This window comes from Pimephales promelas, chromosome 13 (genome assembly GCF_988280905.1).
Source record: "Pimephales promelas chromosome 13, fPimPro1.hap1.1, whole genome shotgun sequence".
Taxonomy (NCBI): domain Eukaryota; kingdom Metazoa; phylum Chordata; class Actinopteri; order Cypriniformes; family Leuciscidae; genus Pimephales; species Pimephales promelas.
The window spans coordinates 6724380-6747563 of NC_142781.1; the positions used below are offsets into that span (position 1 = coordinate 6724380).

Here is a 23184-nt window from a genome sequence, read left to right on the forward strand (position 1 = left end):
CATTATATATAGTAGTTCAATGTAGTAGTGACACGAAAACTGTGTAAACTACTTTTTTTTTTTATTTTGGGGAAAATATATACAATACATATTGTCAATATCCACAATGAATATTGATTAATTTTTGTATTGCGATATATTGTGACATGATATATTATTACACCCCCCAAAAAAACAGCAGGTTTCCTTGAGGGGATTTTTTTCCCCCACAAACGCAGGAAATACCTGGACCAAATACACAGACATTACGTTTAAAAAAAAGAAAAGAAAAGAAATGATGTCCTTAAAAGTGATCACGCTTAATTCAACTCAAAGAAAACCTTACTACAGAGGTTCTTAATTGATGTGAAATGTCTGTGTGATGAGGGGCTTCCAGTGACAACAGCCAGTCAGAAACGGGCACAGGAGACACATCATCAGACAGTTGCTAGGAGACCCGATTCCTCCGCACGGCACAATATCCACAGTGTGAGAGAACAGTCTATACTCTCATCAAATGTGTATGTGTTGGGAGCACATATATTCTCAATCTAATCTGATTGCAGGTGATACAATATTATTACGCAACATTGTGATTTTAACATGCTTTTAATTTGGCCATAAAGACACTGTTCTTAGACTTTGTCCAAATGTTCCTTCTCTTACAAATACACGTGTTAAAAGACAGAAATGTGTTTTAACAGCACCTGTCATGAATACTTTAATAGCAAATATAATGTAAGATAGTGAATCAGTTCAAATGGTACACCACGAATCACGTAGACTGAAGTGTGCAAGTTATTAAAAAAGTACTTCAACTAGTCCACAATAGCAGGATGTACAGTCATGTCAGGTGTAGAGTCAGTCCCTGAGCCTCGAGGCTGAATATACACTGACTAAAGCTAAAGATGTGAGCTTTTTTCAGACTTCTGTCGCTCAGACTGAGTTTCTACCACACGAGTGGCTCATCCCATTAAATCACTGTAAATGGTCAATATGGAGATTTAGTCAGACATTACAATCACCCAGATATAATCCAGGACGAGATGACGGACCACTCAGACGAATGAACAACAACAACAACAAAAAAAGCAGAGCATGCTAAGGAAGGTCTGAATTTTAGTCAAAGGAGCCAATCACCAAACATTTGGCACAGTATCAATTTAAACTAAAGGCAGTTAGATAACGATTTCAATGATATGTTGATGAATGTTTTAAAATTACAATCAAAGGGGTCATGAACAGGCTTTTTAAATTGTATTATATTGTTGTCTGAGGTCAACTTATCACGTTTGCTTGGTTTTTGCATTCAAAAACATCAAAATGAATAAGTAATAGGCTATTTTCTACCCTAATTTTGAGCCTAGCTGAAAAACGCTTGGTTTTTATGGGTGCCTCGCACTGAAGACTTGGAAGTAAACGCCCACTGCTGTGAGTGGAGAACAGTTTTTGAACAGTTTTGAGTTTCAACTCAGCCGTCGATGCACTTGGGGGAAATTGTTTTGAAAACATCCAATGTTAACCAGAATGATTCGCATACATGTGCGACCCAGAGTGTGTGTGTTGCACCATTCCTGTCAAATCCAATATAAACGGCACAGCACCATTCTTTAATCTTAATCGGTCTGAAAATCCAGTCTTGTTTACAAAACAATCCTCAGTGAAATGAAGCGAACAAACGGACGATGTTTTACCCTCATCAGCTGGAACGTCATTAAAAATAAAGTTTATCCATGCAGTCCCATTGAAATCCAGAGGAAGCTTATGCAGCGACTGTCTTCCACAACCAGGCATTGCACAATATTCTGTATTGCTCGGTAGCTCGATCTGGTTTGTCATCACGAGGTAGGAATCTATGTTATTTATCTATGCTTGCAATGTGCGAATCGGTGGGCGATTCGTTGAAGTAGGCATAGGCGTTGAAGTATCATCTTCTGTGGGGGTGGTGTTTTATCCTCTTTGACGCCATAGTTCCCCACTTTGAAAAACGAGTCGTTTCCTGAACCTGGTGTCAATAAAAGCTTTTATTGGACTAGGCCATTGCACACCGAGTCCGAAATTCGCATCCGAAATTTTCGCACGTAAAAAAAAAAATTCGACCTCACGTTATGTCAGTCACGCTTGCACACCGCCTCCGAAACTTTCGTCCGTCATAAAATTAATCGGATCGGGTTCGATTTTGTGTTTTTTTCGCATCCAGAGCCAGCATTTTGAGAGGTCTTTTGACAATTCAGGGCCGGGGGGAGCTCGTCCTTAAATCATTGCACATATGCGCCGTGCTTTCAGTTTCGGTTTTCAATTCGATCAAGTGTTTATGTTCTCTTCTCTATATTGGATTATGAAATTAATAAACCTCCCCTTTCAATCAGATTGAAATTTAGGATCGAATAAGGTGTGATTGAGCAGCCTATTCGATAACTAATGTATTATTTGGGCACAATATACACAATAACAGCCTAGCTGTTCCAACGGGCCGCGCGCGGGTGTGTGTTTGTGTGTGTGTCCATACCTGGTCCATTTCAGACACACTGCCAGTCTCCGTTCAGAATCGATTGGTTCACGGAAATTGGTGGTCTTGTTTTTAATATGTGGCTCCAGAATCGCTAGCAAAGCATCGAACTGTCCCACTGACATTCTGAGGTAAATTTTGAATCGCTCAGGATAAATTCGCAACTCCTTGATAAGGAACTCTCCTTCCTCTCGGCGCCATTTCAGGATTGGATGGACGTAATATTTTCTCTTTCTTCCCTTTTCAATAAGAGAGAGGGCAAAAATCATCCTCACTGCTTGACGAATCCATTTGGTATTTTTGCATTTTTTCCCGCAAAGGTTTAAGAAATACGCAACGGACTCGGTGTGCGTGCGTGACGAATTTTTAAGCTGACGAACACGAAAATACGCATACGAATATTTCGTGCTCAGTGTGCAATGGCCTTAACAAGGACGTTTTCAGTTCTGAAATCAAAAGGAAAATTTGATTTCTCAGTTCATCACCCCTTTAAATTATGTTATTTGGAACTTTGTTCATCAAAAAATCATGGGAAATACTGTAACATGGTTTCCACAAAAATATGAAGCAGCAGAACTGTTTTCAATATTCAGCTTTGATCACATGAATTATTTATTAAATATAAGTAATAATAATAATAATAATAACTAATATTAAGTTTTTTTTTTTTTAATTGTAATAATATTTCACAGTATTACTGCTTTGAGGCTCTTTACAACAGAATGAAACAATGTTAGACCCCAAACTATTGAACAGTACTGTAGACGTGACTTCACCACAAACTTCACTCACAAACATCAGTCGAAGCAGAACTTCTCAGGAAACAAGACCCTTCGGTGTGTGTGTGTGTGTGTGTGTGCATGTGCATATGTGGTCAGTGCATCAAAGTTGCAAGCTAACAAACCTCGGGGCTTTTGTTTTGATGCCTCTGCAATTGTGCTTGCACAGAAATGTATGTATGAAACACTATCTTGGTATCGCTGACTCAAAGCTAGAATATTTTGCTTCTCAAATGTGTGTGTGAAATTGCGAGCGATTTCACAGTGATAAAATGTTTTCTTTTTAAATGCAGGAATGTAACAGTGGGAAACTGCAATACTACGTCAAAGTTATGGGTCTGGTTTTACACATTGGGTTTAGATTAAGCCAGGATTAGGCCTTACTTCAATTAGGACATTTAGGTGGCTTTTATTTAAAAAAAAACATGACTGGTGTGTATCTGGAGACAAAACAATGGCACTGACATATTTTTTCAGATATCTCAGAGTAAGTTGCTTTAGTTAAAACAGCTCAAAGATGCATTTTAATCTGGGGCTAGGGACAAGGTGATGAGCGCTGAAACTGTTCACAGCTACACATGACTGCGTCACATTAAGCTTGGCTCTACCCACAATCCTCCATGCCTACCCACAAGCATACAGAATATTTGAATGGCAGAAAGGCACATTCTTAGCTGGTTATTTCAAAATTAAGAACAGAAATAGCTTCCGAGTTTCTATTCTAGATTAGCCCCCACCCACGTCTCTGGCCCTAATGTTTACCACCAACCACTGATCTGAGAAATGCAGCCAGGAGGTCAAATAAAATGTTGCACGACTGGCGCTGTGGTTAAACACACAGTTAAAAATGACGTGCTTCATATTTTTTTTTTCATTTTTTTACTAAAATAACACCTTTCAGTCGAAATTACAGCAGTTATGACAATTAGACAATCATGAAAGCAAATTGGAACTGCTCAAAATACATCTTCATTGTGAAGATTGACAGTACAATGTTGAATGACAGACACAATATAAATGCTAATGTTGATTAAATATATACACACATGTGTGTGTATTTATACAAAATGGTTATACACAGTACACACACACACACAACTTTTATTTTAGATGTGATTTGTTTCACAGGCCTAAAGGAAAATGTATATTTTGCATAAAGAACATGAAGCCGGTTTCAGCCAGTTTGTGTATTGTGATTGTTGTGAACTGTCAGCAGTATGTACAGTACGGTAATGTGATCATTTGTGTAATATTTACAGTAAACACATTTCAATGAGAAAGAGTTTTGTGCTTAAAAGTAATGTGACAAAACAACTTAAGGTGACATTTTGGTGTATTTTGTTGTTGTTGTTTTGAAAAATCCCCTAATTACTCTTTTCTCAGAACACTGAAATAAAAACTTGAGCGTTATATCTCATCCCTGCATCGTGATTGTTCTGGTGTGTACGCGAGTTGATTTCGATTTAGAGGAATCCTCAGCTGTGGTCTTAGTGTGCAAGTGTCAACAACCAGATAAAGGATCTTTGCAAAGCTGCATTTTCTATCTGAACGAACTGTGGTGTGTGAAACGACACCAACAAGAACCATGTGCCCTCCGAGTCCCGCTACACAATGTGTGTCACAGCTCGGACTGGGAACAATTGAACAGGAACAGCTGGGCCTATCCAATCCTCATCTGTCCATTAAACGGTATTAATGCCGGCCCATAAACCTCTTTAGAGATGCCACAGCGCAGACCGTGACAGACTGCACTCCATTTAAAGGCCTGGCTCTTAATTATGCAAACACACTGCGAAACTGTGTGGGTTAAAGGAACGTCTGTGATATTTAGAGGTGGGCGTTCATGTAGGTCGTGTGGAAGGTATGAGTTGGCTGATGAGCGTTTATTTGGTGTCAAACACACGGCTAGCTGGAATCAAAGAAAAATGTTACCAACAGTCTCAAGTACTTCAGCTAACAGATAAAACCAGCATCGTTTTTGGTACGGTCTTAAAAATGTGATCATTTGGCTGCACTTTACAATGAGGTCTCATTTGTTAACGTCAGTTAATCCATTCATTAACTAGCATGAGCTAACATTGAGCAATATACTTATACAGCATTTATTATTAACCTTTGGTACTGTTACTTAAAAGTGTTCATGTTAGTAGTTCACGGTGTATTAACAAATGCTCTTAAAAATCTATTAGTATATGAAGAGTTCAGATGCAAAAGCCTCTAAATGCCATTTGAAATGTTCTTCTTTAATGATGATTTTTATCAAACTTGTATATTTAAGTTCAGTAATTTCACTTAAATAACAATTAATAGGTAATTTTCATTGTCATTTAAGTGAAATTACCGAACTTAAATATACAAGTTTGATAAAAATCATCATTAAAGAAGAAAATTTCAAATGGCATTTAGAGGCTTTTGCATCTGAACTCTTCATATGTTAAAATTAACATTAGATACGATTAATAAAGGCTGTAGAAGTTGTACTCATCGTTAATAATAACTAATGCAGGTAATGTTAACAAATGAAACCTTATTGTAAATTGTTACTGATAATTTAATATCGCGTTAACTGGAATGAGCCATCCACTATTATTTTGTTGTTGTTGTTGTTTTGTCATTTGCACAATTCGACATCACTCACCTTGCCGTTTTAGTTCCAAACTATGTTCATTCTAATAGTCCAATCTAAAAGTTTAAGATTCACCTAAATATGAATATTATGTGCCAAGAGTCAGTGATATAGTACAGTACTTGCATATTTTATATATTATAAGACCATTTACACTCTAAAAAATGCTGGGTTGTTTTAACCCAATTTTGGGTCAAATATGGACAAACCTGAAATATTGGGTTAAAAATGTAATGTAAAAATTTAACCCAACGGCTGGGTTAGTCCATATTTGACCCAAAGTTGGGTTAAAACAACCCAGCATTTTTTAGAGTGTATTGAAACAATGTGAACTTTAAAGGGCACCTATTATGCACCTTTTTACAAGATGTAATATTGGTCTCGGGTGTCCCCAGAATGTATTTGTGAAGTTTCAGCTCAAAATACCCCACGGTTAATTTATTATAACCATTTGAAAATGTCATTTTGGGCCCTGATTAAAAATGAGCTGTTTTGTGTGTATACCACCTTAAATGCAAATGAGCTGCATACCCCCACCCTGCCTTTGGATGAGGGCGTAACTTGATACCTATGGCAGTCGGTACTGAGTGAGAGATGCGTTTGCTGCGTCCCAATTCGCTTACTTTTACTACGCCCTAAAAGTATGTACTCTTTTTGTGAGGAAAAAGTACATACTTTTGAGTGTGTAGCAAAAGAGTAGGCAAGCTTTGGGACATACTATCACGTCATCTTTAACGGACAGCTCTGTCGCGTGCTGCGTGCATCCTGTCACCGTAAACTGCCCTGTCAATCATCTTGTCACAGTTAAAATCCTCCATTCTATCTAATTTGATTTCCTACCGTTTCGGAGAGCACGTTCATCTGCCAGTTGTGGGTCTTTCATGCTCTCCTCGTGTTTGCAATTTGAATATAATGATGCATTTAAAACGTTACTAAAAAGTTACTGGAGGTGACGGTGGATCGCAAACAGTAGACGACGATCCACACTTGAGGATTAACTTTTAAGCCACAACAACAGGATTAACCCACGAGTCCACGACAGAACATTTATGTTTCTAAGAGACATTACCGGCTGTCGTTGAAACAATGAAGGATGGTGTGTACACAGATCACCGAGGGCGGGGTCTATGCCACAACCACACTGTCAATCAAACCCCTTGCTCAATTCTACGGTACGTCACAAAGAGCTGAATCTCAGAACAGCTCGTTCTGAGGCAGTGCATATGATTTATTGAGATTGAAAAAAAAAACCACTGGGTGGATTTTTATCATTCTAGGGTGGTTTTGCTCACACACTGCCAACACACATTTATGTTCAAACACCATGCAAAAGTGAATTTTCCATAATAGGTGCCCTTTAAATCTACATATTGTTCTACGACATGAACAAACCTTTAAAAATAATGACACTTTTTCCTCTGCTTTAACAAAGAATGTTTTTTATTTGCTGACGTTTGTATATTAGTAACTGATTTTAAGTTTTGATATTTTAGGGTGCTTTAATATGGAAGCTTGTTTCCGCCACAGAATAAAAAAATTAAAAAAAAGAGGTAATTGCGACTTTTTATTTCAGTTGCATGATATAAAGTCACAATTGCGAGTCAGAATTGAATTACAAGTTATAAAGTCAGAATTGTGTGATAAAAAAAAAAATCACAATTCTGAGGGAAAACGTTTTTTATAACTAGTACTTTATAACTCACAATTGCGAGTTTATTTCTCCAAATTATGACTTTATAACTCGCAACTGTGAGTTATAAAGTCGAAATTATCTTTTAAAATGCTTTATTCTGTGGTGAAAGCTTCTATACTTAAAAGTCACCATGAAATCAAAACTGACAATTCTTATTTTTTTATGCAAAATTGCGGTAAGCATTTAAAAAATAAAAAATAAAGTGCTTTTGTAATATTGGCGAAGGCAGGGGAACCTCTCTCTCACATGAGATCACAGTAATAGCAAAACACAACAATCCATCAATCCATTAATTCCCCAAGGACAAAATCTCCTCCCTCACATACACGTCATAATAGGCAACTTCCATTACATGTCAACTTTAATAAGTGTGTTTAACATCATGGCATTTTTTAGTTAAAACTCCTTTTAGAGAAGTTGACTATTTTACAGAGACATTCAGACATGTCTTTAGCTATTGCGTTGTCTCTTGCAGCATCCCACCTTGGATGTTGCATTATTAAAATGGTGAATTAAGTTTAATCATTTGCCTTATGAGTCACGACCTCCTCCATTTCATTCCATCAGTGTCATTTTCATTGACATTTCTAGCATAGAAATGACACTAAACCAGCACAGAACCAGAACAGTTCCTTACTGTTCTCATTCCTACATGATGCCGTTCCACCCTTCATCTACAGTGTCTCTAGAGCGTATCCTACTCATTCAGACTGTGCTTACATGAGCCACAGAGGTCTGGTTTAATGCAAGTGGGTCCTGGGTTCTCTTTATTATGCAGTAGGAGTGTTTCAGGCCTGCTGAGTTACTCACTCCAAACATCTTTGATGTACAGCAACCGACTGACACTACCCAGCAGGCCCTGGGCTTAAAACGCTGACCACTGCGTTTCTCTTCTTAGATAAGAAAAAAAAAGAAACACTAGAAGAAAAGAGAGAGACCCAAGGGGCATAGGACAGTGGTAAGCAGCTACACTATTATAACGTATGACACACGTGACTCGCTGAAAGGTCAAAACCCAAACACACACACACACACACATTCCACAGAGTCTAATCACTTCAGTATGTTTTAGCTAGCCCACATTACCTCACACACACAACACCACAATTCATATAACTTCACATACACACATTTCCAAGTCAGTTTTCTTTCCACAGAGAAGACACACCTTACACTGAACTCTGTCCAATTTATACATTATATCACACGTTTACTAAATGAAGACATACAATAGACCTTTACTGCCCTAAAAATATATATTTCAAATCTTTGCACATTTTCTTTTCTGATTTGGGGCAAATTTGTGTAATTATATGGAACAGATTGAAACATGGTGAACTGTGTAAAGAGCAGAGCATGACACATAACCATATTAGCCCAAATACTGAATACATAAGTGTGTGATACATTTTTGGACTACAATTATACATGTTTAGCATTTACTGATATCATCAAAAGTACTAATAATTCAGCCCGTTCTCATCCCAAGGCGTTATATACAAAGCTTTTTTTGAGTTCCGAAATTCGAATATAATTCGAATATTTAAAAAAACAATACTATTCGAATGCTGAAGTTACTATTCGAATATTGCTTTTATATATATTTAAAAATACATATATCTGTGCAATCTTTCTCGCGGCTTACACGCATTTGAAAATGAAATGCTTTTGTTTTGTCTAATGAACAATACAGTTTTTGAATCGTAACACAATTGTGCAAGTTATCCAAGCTGTTATGCTACGTTCACACCGGACGCGAATCGCGCGTCAAATTCGTGCCTGACGCGTCTAGTTTGACGCTTGACCACTTTGTGTAATTCGCGTGTCAAGAGCGAAACTGGCGCGCGTAAAAAACAAAAGTTTGAAGCGAAATTTACGCGCGTGACGCGCGTCAGAATCGAAATCCGTTGGCGGCCATTGTTTTTATGTCGACCGAGCATTCATCAAGAGAGTTACCGCTCTGTATTTACTCTGGAGAGCAGAACAGCGGCGTGGGGATCTTCGTCGCCGTATATTTGTGTCCACCGGACCCTTCGGAGCCGAACCGTTTGGCGAGTTTCACCATTTGCTCGCTCCAGGAGGATGACGGCCGCTGTCAGCCTGTCACGCGCCCAGTTTGATGACATGTTGTCCCGCATCGGAGCGAGGATCACCCTCGCCCTCATCCATCTAATCTAGCTGTCATTTATTTTTGTTTTGATGATAAATAGAGCCAGCCTCCAAAAGTTATTAACCTGTCCTGTGATTTTTTTTTCTCTCTCACGTCCAGACACGAATTTATGCACATATGTTGATTGTCTTTACAACATAATACTATTTTATATAATCTTGCTATGGAATGAATAACACTCAATACAAAATTAACATGTCCCCAGACAGCAAACTGACATTGAATCAACGTGGAAACGACGTCTCTCATGACATTGAAACAACGTTGATTTTGCTCATCGAATTAACGTTGAACCAACGTCAGACGCGGCATTCTTCAAAGCTAAATGAAAATCGAAAATTGGTTTGCTTTCATAACGTTGAAACAACGCGTTGATTTCAAGTTGATTTTCCGTTAGTTTTGAAAGAATGACGCGTCTGACGTTGGTTCAACGTTAATTCGATGAGCAAAACAATGTCAGATCAACGTTGTTTCAATGTCATATTTCCACGTTGATTCAATGTCAGTTTGCTATCTGGGTCTCGTATATAGAAATAATGTTTTAAGTGATAAAACATTTGCTTTGTTGTGCATAATCCCACCATGCATTTAGTCATATTAACAAAATAATTTATTGAAGCATCCAGACACTTCACCACGTGAGCAAGCAGCTAGGCTCCTGATTGGTTAACACGGCGCGAATTCACGCCAAAGTTCAGATTTTTCAACTTGGCGGCAGACGCGAATTCGCGTCAAACGCGTGAATGCACAAATGGCACTAACTGAATCATTCGCATTTTGACGCGCGAATGAGGCGTATTCGAGTCTTCCGCACCGCGCTCCACGCCTCATTCGTGCCGCAGGAATTTTTCACGCACATAAAGCGTCTTTGCATTGACTTAACATTGAAATCATTTGCGCCTGACGCGCTATTCGCGTCCGGTGTGAACGTAGCATTAGGCTATCATCAGGGTTTCCCATACAGAGCGTCTCCCTGATGCCCGCAAATTAGTTAAAATCTACCGGAATCTAGAGCGAGAAAGAACATACTGCGGCGCGTGGCGTGCATGGTAGAGAGGGAGAGAACGAGACCTTGCGAGTCCGCGAAAGCCAGTCCCGCGCGCTCTCTCTCCCTTTGCAGACTGATCTCACGAAATGGCTCAAAATGTGTATAGATAACATGCCACTTGACTTGAAAGTGGCGTGTATGTTGACGCAAAAGTCTTGATCATGTGCCTATCTATTAAGGTGAGCTAAGTTATTATTAGATTACAGCTGTATTTTCGAGGTTAACACGCTGTATAGCTGGTAGTTAATATCGATGGACACGCGTTTGTTCCGCTTTTTTATTTTTAATAAGAAAGCGATCTAAATGTTTATTGTAGTAATGTTAGATTTCCCTCTAGTGGGCAGAACATGTAACAACAACCACAGGCTATAGTGGCATTGGCGATCAATAAGAATGTGTAATGTCGTAAATATTAATAATAGAATGAATTTGTGCATTTAATATTTGAATATTATTCGAATATTACATAAAATATGGAATGGAATTCGAATAGTATTATAGAGGAATATTGACAGCCCTACCAACCACACCATTTAGCGTCAATATGAGACGCAGATATATATGGGGCAGAAGGCGCCTCCTAGTGGTCTAACACTAACACTACCCCACACCTAAACCTACCCATAACCGAAGTGTGTCATATTGACGCTAAAGGGTGCCATGTGCGTTGGATGTCTACGCTTTGGCAAAAGCGTCATATATGACGCCTTGGCATGAGAATGTGTTGAATTATTCATTTATGACTAGTTATTTTATAACAAAAAATATTTTAACAGGTCTGTTACGCCAACCTGATCTCATAAGAAAACATAACTATTTTACAATTTAAACACAATTTGTAGAAGTAAAATAAAGCAAGCATGAAGGTCCAGCCCAACCGATGCCTAAACTGCAAATTGTACGGAAACGTAGAGATAAGACTACGATTTTAGCCATCGATTCGCCAAAACTTGAAATGTTACGAATAGCCTTGAGAGTGTGTTGGTTTTAGCTAAGTGTAGGACCCTATACATTTCTCACATGGATATAAATGGTTGTCAAGTAAAAAGCTGAGTAAGCAACACATTAAGTAAATGACTGGTGTATTTCCTTTTATACACACACAGTATATTGTTTCGTTGGGTCCTATTCTTTGGAGACCCACCATTGGTCAAATATTTGATCAAACTGATTAGCGTTCGTCTGCATCTAGATGTGAATGTTGGGTTGTGAGGATGAGTGTAAATCCTCAGTGGGAGTAGATTGATGTTTGCCAGCCTACAGCTTTTCACAGTGTGTTACACTCACCTGTATTTAGAGCACAGCACGATCCTTATTTCCTCCACATCGCTTTGCGTTCAAAAGAGAATCCTGACTGAAACAGAAGGAGAAAAAGGCTGATTAATATTACATTTATAATGTGATAAACGGATTTATGGTGCGCTCTGATCTGGATTATGGACCTTCTGTGAAGAAGAACTGCCAAAAAATAACAAAAGAAATATGTCAATCACTTTGGGACAGTTTAATCACAATCAACCTTTCCATATCCCCACACTCAATAGTATTAGCTGCTATTTTTAGGGACAGATTATAGCATAGTGATGGTCCTCACCCACCCAGAACAAATGCAGCGTCGCAAACAAATGCAGCCCTAGTCATACATATCTAGACTTCTGACTATAGGTCAGCACAATATTAAAAATTTTCACACAAACTTATTGTCAATCCAATGGTGCACACGGAACAGTCCTTATCATGCTCCTGACAGTCACAACGTCCCAAACATCACAGAAGCTAAAGCAGCAAGGCTCAGCAAAAATGCTAAGAATCTGGATATTGTACAAAACTTTTCCCAATTTGAACACTAAAGCAGAAATCAATTAGTTCTGGGTTCTGATTTCTGAGCCTATTGAACCCACCTTGACCTACTTGTTCGGGTTTTTTTTATTGAACTTTTTTCTCTTTTTTAAAAAAAAAAAAAAAAAGATTTTTGTACAAATTTTAAACATTTGTAAATTAAGCTTACCCTTTCCTTATTCCATATATAATAGTCAGCCATAATTTCACAGAATGTCATTTAAAGTCTCCCAGTGGAGAAAATCCAGCTTTTAATATTGTTTGTCAGTGTGTGTATATAATATATTTTAAGACAAACCACGTGTAAATTCATGTCAACACCATTGCTGAGTATTTTCCTTAAAACTGCAGTGAACCAAAGACAGTCTCAAAAACACGCTTTGAAATCGCTGGTGTTTCTGACGTCACACACTACCTTAGTAGTAACCAATCAGAACAACGTGTGATCGTCAGCGAGTGGATCTCTGAGCTGGAGTGAGTGAGAGGAGACAGGGCTCATTTGCATATTCATAGAACCCATATACTAAAAGAAGCAAGAGTGTAAACTTACATTCAAGCTGTTAAGGCATGAAGTATTTCTTTTTTCAAAGAAAAAAAATTCTTGACTACGGGGGCCCCCGTATTATGCCCCCTTTCACAAGATGTAAAATAAGTCTCTGATATCCCCAGAATCTGTATGTGAAGTTTTAGCTCAAAATACCCAACAGATCATTTTTTACAGCATGTATAAATTGCAATTTTTAGGGCTCAGAAAAACACGTTGTTTTAGTGTGTGCCCTTTAAATGCAAATAAGCTGCTGCTGCCGGCACAGGGGGGCGGAGCTTCATGAGGTCGCGCTCATGCTACGTTCACACCGGACGCGAATCGCGCGTCAAATTCGCGCCTGACGCGTCTAGTTTGACGCTTGACCACTTTGTGTTATTTCGCGTGTCAAGAGCGAAACTGGCGCGCGTAAAAACAAAAGTTTGAAGCAAAATTTACGCGCGTGACGCGCGTCAGAATCGAAATCCGTTGGCGGCCATTGTTTTTATGTCGACCGAGCATTCATCAAGAGAGTTACCGCTCTGTATTTACTCTGGAGAGCAGAACAGCGGCGTGGGGATCTTCGTCGCCGTATATTTGTGTCCACCGGACCCTTCAGAGCCGAACCGTTTGGCGAGTTTCACCATTTGCTCGCTCCAAGAGCTGCGCTGGATGACGGCCGCAGTCAGCGGTACTTCCGCCTGTCACGCGCCCAGTTTGATGACATGTCGTCCCGCATCGGAGCGAGGATCACCCTCGCCCTCATCCACCTAATCTAGCTGTCATTTATTTTTGTTTTGATAATAAATAGAGCCAGCCTTCAAAAGTTATTAACCTGTCCTGTGATTTTTTTTCTCTCTCTCACGTCCAGACACGAATTTATGCACATATGTTGATTGTCTTTACAACATAATACTATTTTATATAATCTAGCTATGGAATGAATAACATTCAATACAAAATGAACATGTCTCGTATATAGAAATAATGATTTAAGTGATAAAACATTAGCTTTGTTGTGCATAATCCCACTAGTCATATTAACAAAATAATTTATTGAAGCATCCAGACACTTCACCACGTGAGCAAGCAGCTAGGCTCCTGATTGGTTAACGCGGCGCGAATTCACGCCAAAGTTCAGATTTTTCAACTCGGGCGGCAGACGCGAATTCGCGTCAAACGTCTCTCAGGACAATCTCATCTCACGGAGTGATGATAATATCAGAAACTCTCAGTAATGGTGTTCATTTCGAGTCAGACAATAATGCCTACAGAGCTAGAGTGCTGTATAGAGATGGAACAGGTATAGTTTAGTAGTTTAATTACGGTTATTATAACGTATTTGTCATCTGCTTACATGTATCCATTATTTATTAATAGCCTACAAGTCTGCTGTTTCGAACCAGGTCCGAATGATGATCAAACATATACTGATGAGTTTAATAAACTTTATTGTACATCACACAAAAGATGAAGCGTCAGTTTTACTTCAGAAAATCACTGTAAGAGCTGAGTAAACACAGTAAGTTATAAGAAGTGCGCAAGTTGAGGGAGTTGAGGCAATATCTTGCTTGGCAATGAACTTTAAGCTTTATAATTTTACAGATATTATTTATACAATAACAACAACATTACACACTAAATAAAGTTTGAAACATGGTATCACGAAGAACGGGACCTTTAAGGCCCGTTCACATCAAGGACAATAACTATAGCGATAAAGTTCTAAATCGCTCTGAATATAAAAGAATAGCAGACTCCTCACTACAACTATAGCCGCGTTTCCACCGCAATTACCAGGAACTATTTGTCCCAGGAACTTTTTTCACAGGAACTTTTTTTTTCCCCCTTGCTTGCTTGCTTACTGCGTTTACACAAGATGTAGTGACGTTGAACTGCGTGCGACTGCTCTTCCTAGCCTGCGCGTTTGTTTTGAGTTTTGTATGGAGGAGATTCAAGCTTTGCTGCTTTTGTGTGCAATTGGTTTACTAACGAGGTAATTAACAAAATGGCAGAAAAGAGACGAGCAGCCAAAGCGTATTCAGAAAGCTTGTAATGCTAGATATAAAAGTAGACGTTTGTTATCAGCGGACATTGACCGTGAGATGGATGGGACGAACGCGCGCCATCGGGCAGAAAGAATAGCGTGGTGAGAACCAATCAGCATGTTCAGCACAAAAGTCCCACCCCGAAAGTTCCTGAACTCTGAAAAACCTCGCCACCTCGCCAGCAGGGACTTTCTGGGGGGGAAATTTTTACCCGGAACTTCATTTAGAACCTGGTTCCTGTGGTGTAAATACACCGAGTACCACCCCAAAGTTCCTAGTTCCTGCGGTGGAAACGCTGCTTATAATAATAATGACACAGAGAAACAATATCGTTGGAATCACTTTCAGAACCATTTTTCCAGTTGATCAGAGCCAATCAGAATCCATCCTGGTTTAAAGTGCTTGAGCATTTAAAGCTGCAGAAGACAAAACTTACATCATTTACATAAGTTTGCGCTATAGTGTTAACAAATGAGGAGAATATCCAGACGTGGTGTCGTGAAGAACATTTCACCATTTTATAGAGCCTAGGTGCCAGGTTTACTGTGAAAGATCAAGATCATTCCTATTGAAATCACATCTTCATATCTAGAGATTCCACAAACATCCCCCAGAAGCCCTCATTGTATCAGTCGGGTTTCCCAGCATACTGATAAAAACGTGCACTTTGCCTGCCAATCAGATTAAGGCTTGTTACTCTGAGTAAACACTTGCTGCTTTTGCAATATGCTTGAAAATATATGATCTGTGAGTGTGATGTGAGATCCTGAGACTCAAACTCATGTACTTCACCCAAGACTTAAGAGAGCCATAACACGGCAGGCTAAATCTCAAAACGCACACGCACAGTGGACTGAAATAAAATTAACCCCCAAGGGCAGCCTTTTTTACGACAAACCCATTTTCTTAATTAGGTTTGAATACAGGCGAAAACCCCATCATGGTATTCAACAAGATTTAAGAGACTGTGACAAATGGATCTTTGTTAAATGAAAAGCCACAGATAACTATAATGGAAAGCAATGATGCCTGATTTGTTCTGTAATACTGGGCTGTCAAGATTTCATTTAAGGGTTAATACACCCATTAATGAAATTTGGCCAATATTACAATTATTATGTCATGTTGTTCCAAATATTATTATCTTCTGTGAAACACACAGGTAGAAAAGATGTCTGATGCTGATAGCTCCTTTATGTTCAAGGTAATCGTCCATGTCGGTTTAGCTCTAAAAATAAATATCCTGCTAAAGAGATCTCAAAATGTGGCCAATATGTTGATGAAATGATGCGTGCATGATGACAAATGAAATATATATATGTATAAACAATACTTTTTTGAGAAGGTTATGAACCCACTGAGGTGGACTCCTAGTGCTTAATTGTTATTGTGGATTTCGATTTTTCATAATTTCTTGTAAGTGTGTGTGTGTGTGTGTGTTTTCTTAGGCACAATAATATGAATGGCATGTTAGATATATAATCTGTTGCATGAAGCCGGTTTCAGTTCCTGAGAATAGTTTGAGCAAACTGTATTTTTTTTCAGGCTCAAGAAGGTGGACTGATTTTTAGTGGTGCTCATTACAATTAACTTAAGCTACACGGCTAACTTGCTAAACCAGAGCAGGTTTTATTCTGCGTTAGACAACTTAAAACAAAACTGGACCAATCAGCTGTGAGCAAAGTTGCATATCTGATGCAATAAAGCCACTCCTTCGAATCTCTCGCCCCAAACTACAGCAGTTTCTTGTTGGACACAATTTAGAGACTAAATTGTCCATCTTTAGCTGTAAATTATTAATTATAATTATGAATAATTCATATAATTATTATATTGACATTTCATATTAAACTTTGCAGTTAAAAGGGTGGTTTACTGTTTTTTTTTTTTCTTTGCATGATTGTGTTTATGGGGTGCAAAATAACATGTATTTGTGGTTTTACTTTTTTTTTTTTTTATGATTCTATGAAACCACTCCCTCAGAAACAGACAGTGGGCTCAGATTGGTTAGTTTGGGCCGGGAGCTACATGAAAATTTTTTTTTTTTAAATGACAAAAAATTTTTTTTTTTTTTTTCCTTTTTCATTTTGGGGTGACCTACTCCATTAATAACCAAGAAAGAGAGAAAAAAAGTTATGGATATAGCCAAGAACCTGTCTGAATTCAGACCCAGGCCAGCAATGACATTATAACCTGACAGCAAGTCGCTAGTGTTCACATAACACATTCTTTAAAAAGGTCAACACAAATATGATGGTGTGCTGCCTTAATAACGAATATTAAGGCAGCACACCATCATATTTGTGTTATAAAACAGTTATAAAACAGTTATATAACAGTTATAAAAATTTTTTAGTCAAGATACTGAAAAAGATACTGAAACAACCTTATGGTTCATAGATCTTCCGCCAGACATGGTATGTGTGGAGCAAGCAGAGGGAAATCTTTAATTGAGGGTTCAGTTGTATTTTTAGAACAGCTCGGAAATAAACTAAAGGAAACAGTCGGTCTATGCGGCTCACAGAAGGGAAAACCTTTCATTCTATGCCTGCTCCACGAGGACGGTTTGTGAGTATGTGCATCGGACTAATATGACAACTACAGATAAATGCAAATAAAAATAAACTGGTACTGGAAAAACGGAAACTAGACTCAAATACATGACTCCAAACCTGACCTGAATTACATATTGTTTTAAGGGCATGGTAAATAAATATTAGAAACCCTTTAAAACCCAGCAACCTTAAATCAATCTGTCTGAACAGGACAGCCAGTTACATAGATGGTGATAACATTTAAAAAAAAAAAAAAAAAAAACTTTTGAAATCACAATTACACCAGTACTATATGTGTCAGTCGTCCTCGATCTAGGTCTAGTGAACTCCCAGCATGCACTTCTCTCTTTTTCTATCCTCGATTTGTCCTTCTATCATGTGGGGTTATCGTAAAGATGCAGTCCTGAGGGTGTCGGGCATTCAGTTTGATGCAAGCATTCACTCACACACACACACAGACTCTTTATATGTCAGAGAGAGGGCAGCTCAGAGGAGAGAGAGAGAGAGAGAAACGAATCTCACATTCAAATGAATGTTATTTACTGACTGATAGTGGCATGGTCGCGATATTCAGTGCTGAAGGCACAAAGCTGCACTGTTGCCTGCAAACAACACATACGCACGTGTATGAATGATCACAGCAAGACAATTCACAACATGAATTATGCAGAGACCAGAAAGATACAGATGTCTTTTGTTTGGGTCTGTACAATATAAATACTTGACGGAGCGGAGCTCAACGGGAATAGAGCATTTCATTAATTCCTGCAATGAAATTCTTGAACTGAAAGTCTGAATCCACTCTGATAAAAGTAGGGACTGGTCAATGAAAATACTCATTTATAAATTGACCTTTGTTTTGATTAATCATTTCTATTAGTTAGTGTAGTTAACATGCTTGTGCAGTGTTGATCAATGTAAGAACTTACTATTTCAAACTGATATCTTGGTTTTTTTGGCATAAACTATAGACCCTTTTACAGTTGGTAAACATGGTGACGTTTTTTTTTTGTGGGCGGAGCTTAGGTGGAGGCAGAAAGATCCATCTGACCGCTTCACTAACGCTAGTTAGCAAGGATTGTTAGCTTGTTTTTTAACAATGACTGGAGAAAATCCGATTTTATCTTAATGTGTAAGGTCACTCAGTGTCCAGGACCGCGATTGTTATTTCCAAAAGTTATTTTTAACGGACAGAACCAGATTGGCCGACCTGTAGCCGCCTACACGCTCACTCAATGCATGGATGATCTGACAGGATTAACGTACGTTACGTTACCTCGGTTGAGTGGTCTGACTTCTACACCTACCTTACAGAGAAACCGATCGTAAAGAGAAACTGAGGCATATAAATCTTTAGATGCTTATATGGTCCTGTACAAGACTTGTGTGTACGATCCGCAGTTCTGCCGAGCCAGCGCCGAGACCACGACAATGTAAAGAGTGACATTACAGTGCGATTTTAATGATGTGAATATTTTCTAGAAATAAAAGTTCCAGATACAGCATATTCATTTTTCATCAATTCTTGCACCAAACAACACAACGAGATGACATTTAATAATAGTAACAATTATTTAAGCTCCTTATTATGTAGCCGAATCTGTGCTGTTTTGCATTGACCGCCTCCAGTTTTCACTTTGTTTTGCCTCCAGCTAGCGCCGTGACGTAACTGTGACGTCAGCGCAAAAGGGGTCTATAGATAAAGAGAAAACAGATCAAGGAACTCTCAAACCGGTTTATGTATTCCATGTGATGTGTTAGCCACTGATATAATGCAGAAAAGTGTATGTGTACAGTCCATTTGAGAAAGGGAAATTATTACAGGTCTTTATTAACCAGCCAGCAAAAATATGCATCCATCTTTTGTTCGTGCATGCACTATTGATTGATACAGCACTAACAAGAGAGCAAAAACACAGTCCAGAAATTTTACTTAAAATGGCAACCCTTTGTCAAATATTTTGAGAATCTTAAAGTATTGCCTGAAGCTTGAGACAACTTTTTATTTTATAATGTACCTTTTCTTCTCTCCTTTTTTTTTTTTTTTGTCCTCTCTTCTTGATGGTGATGGGAATGGAGTAGCCTGACTGACAATTGTGATACTGTGAGTCTAAAGCCCTGTTAACCAATAGGGGTCAAAATGTGGACATGCAGTTGTGTGTTTTTTTTATTATTTTATTTTATTTTATTTTTTAGTTGTGTGCTTGTTTTTAGTGTGTAGATTCGTAAACTGTTTTGAAGAACTGTGTAACAAATGAAGAGAAAATGTTGTTAACTTTTTTTTTTTTGGGGGGGATGGGTGGGATGACTATGTTGGGAGGGGGAGGGGTATTATTATTTTTTTGGTTATAAGGTTTTGGTTACTTAAGATAAAAAATGAAACTGGAGAACTATTTCACTGCTTGTCAAATGTAACATGCTTCGTCCTCCAATAAAATATATATATATATATATATATATATATATATATATATATATATATATATTTAAATAAAAAAGAGAGCAAAAACACTTCGGCCTGAAACCCTGTGCTATGTGTCAGTGCATTTAATAATGCAACACTAGTGTGCTTGTTAATAAAGACCTCATTGAAAACTTCCTGGCTATTCTGCGTTTGGGTTCTGCCCACAGAACTTGACAGGATCTCTAAGCTTGACCAGTTGACAAGTGGCCAAAACATCTTCCTAAACTATCGAACTAGAACAACCTGACCAGTGCAGAAACAGATGGACCAGACAACCTCCAACGTGTGTTTTCAGTCTGTATCAATAGTTATGCCTATAGGGATGCCCTCTAATAGTAGACGTTAGTTTACTCGCAAAAAAAAACTTGTTAGCCTAGATAAATGTGTGTTATATTATTAGGCAGATATCGAAGTGTTTGTGCGAAGTGTGGAAGCTGAAATATGAGTGCTCTTACTGCAAAATATTGAGGTGCCGGCGAGATCACTCGCATTTTCTCCTGATAACAGTGGAAATAACTTAAAATACTTACTCAATATACTTAAATTAGGGCTGTGCAAAAGTTAAAGGATTAGTTCACTTTTGAAAAAACTTTTGCTGATAATTTACTCACCCCCATGTCATCCAAGATGTCCATGTCTTTCTTTCCTCAGTCGAAAAGAAATTAAGGTTTTTGATTAAAACATTCCAGGATTTTTCTCCATATAATGGACTTCAATGGGAACCAGATGGTTCAAGGTCCAAAAGATAGTGTTAATAACAGTTTCAGATGCAGCGTCAAATGTATTTAAACGACACCAGACGATGAATAAGGGTCTTATCATGCGAAACGATCAGTTATTTCAAAACTTATTCAAAAAATGTAACTTTTATAAGGACAAATGCTAGCCTTGTAATATATTGTGAGGCGCGTTTGCAACGTCACGTAATACGTAATTACGTTCAAAAGGTCACGGGCGACGTAGCCGAAAGTACAGAATCAAAATCGTCCGACATCGTTGTTTTACCTTTTAATTCCTTTTTTGTAAACGAGTTAGTTTTAGTTTAGTTTGATTTGAGTTAGTTTTCACGTTCAACCTATGCGTTCAACTTGTAAACACTCTGACTCTGTACTTCTGGCTACGTCGCCCGTGACCTTTTGAACGTAATTACGTATTACGTGACGTTGCAAACGCGCCTCACAGAATGGAGAAAGGCTAGCATTTGTCCTTAGAAAAGTTAAATTTTTGGAATAAGCTTTGAAATAACCGATCGTTTCGCATGATAAGACCCTTATTCATCGTCTGATATCGTTTAAAGACATTTGAAGCTGCATCTGAAACTGTTATTAACACTATCTTTCGGACCTGAACCATCCGGTTCCCATTGAAGTCCATTATATGGAGAAAAATCCTGGAATGTTTTCATCAAAAACCTAAATTTCTTTTCGACTGAGGAAAGAAAGACATGGACATCTTGGATGACATGGGGGTGAGTAAATTATCAGCAAAAGTTTTTTCAAAAGTGAACTAATCCTTTAATTACGATTAATCGCATCCAAAATAAAAGTCTGTTTTACATAATATATTTGAGTGTGCTGTATATAATTATTTTGTATATATAAATACCTATGCATGCATGTATATATTTAAAAATTATTTGCGCTTAAATTCTGTATATATATATATATATATATATATATAAATACATAATCTATATTATATAAATATAAATATTTTATATAGGAATAACACATTTTCTTAAATATATACATGCATGTGTGTGTATTTATATATACAAAATAATTATATACAGGCAGCACACACAAATATACTATGTAAACACAGACTTTTATTTTGGATGCAATTAATCGCAATTAACTTTTGCACAGCCCTAACTTAAATATTTACTTAACAACTTAAAAAAACAAAAATACATTTTTGGTCATATAGATAAGAGTAATACATCATTTGAAACGGTCTACTTTTATTTGTGTGAACTCACAATAACATAAAACTGTTCTGCTTTTGTAAAATAAAGAAAACAAACAGGAAGCGCTTTCTGCCGTCTGTCTCCGTGAACTGGAGTGCTTCACAAACATAAACCAAAACTCAAGAGTATAGGTAGGGCTGTCGCGGTAACCGCAATATTGTAGTACCGCGCTTCTGACAAGTCAACCGCAGAGGATTGCACGTAACCGCAGCAACCGCGATATTCACGTTTTTTTTTTTTTATAAGGCTATACCCTTCTTGTTTTGAACTTAATGCATGTGTATTGGATGTTAAACAAGTTCATAATGATAACAAGACTGTTTATCATGGTGATGTGTAGCCTACAGGCTTCACACAGACAGTGAATGAGAGAGATCTGCAGAGCGCGTGCGATTACTGCGTCTGTCTTTGAAGTCGTGAAAAGCTTGTCGTGTCAAAGGGAAGCGAAATATTTGTCGCATCATCATTTTAACGATCTCTTCACGGGTATTTTCCCATAAATGCGCGTCAGAGGCACCGCTGGTCAGCATCACACAGCACAAGGAAGCCGCGGTGAAATAACATCAGTGAGTCACACATTGAATCAATGCTATATTGGTCTCTAATAAGTGAAGCATCAGCTTTAGCGTTGCCCATGCGACGCATTGCTGCTCAGCTGAGCCTTGAAAAGTTGAATCTCAATGTTAAAAATAATTAGCCTAACATATTGTTTCTTTACATATCTTGTTTTAATGAATCAGCTTTTTTTAAACGTGTTCGTTGAATGAACGGTTCAATGACTCGCTCAAAGTCCGTTGTCATAACAATATGCACGCTGAGTGAAAGTCTTTCAATGCGCATACTGTAGACGCTGTTTAGTTTCGGTTACATTGGTTACTGAAAATGTCCTCGTTTTTGTCCACATCGTAAACTTTATTTATATAGCAACAAATACATAAATTAAATAAATAAATAAATGGCGGTAATACCGCATATCGCGCTA

General features: G+C 38.0%; 1 protein-coding gene across 3 annotated transcripts in view; it reads right to left on the reverse strand.

Annotated features, from left to right (window-relative positions):
* The window catches only part of fynb (FYN proto-oncogene, Src family tyrosine kinase b), a 125377-nt gene that overhangs the window by 83650 nt on the left and 18543 nt on the right, over positions 1-23184 (reverse strand). For all 3 annotated transcript variants that reach the window (XM_089118386.1, XM_089118385.1, XM_089118384.1), the window contains exon 2: positions 12092-12158. The gene's annotated coding sequence lies outside the window, so the exon portion shown is untranslated. The remainder of the gene's footprint in view (positions 1-12091; positions 12159-23184) is intronic.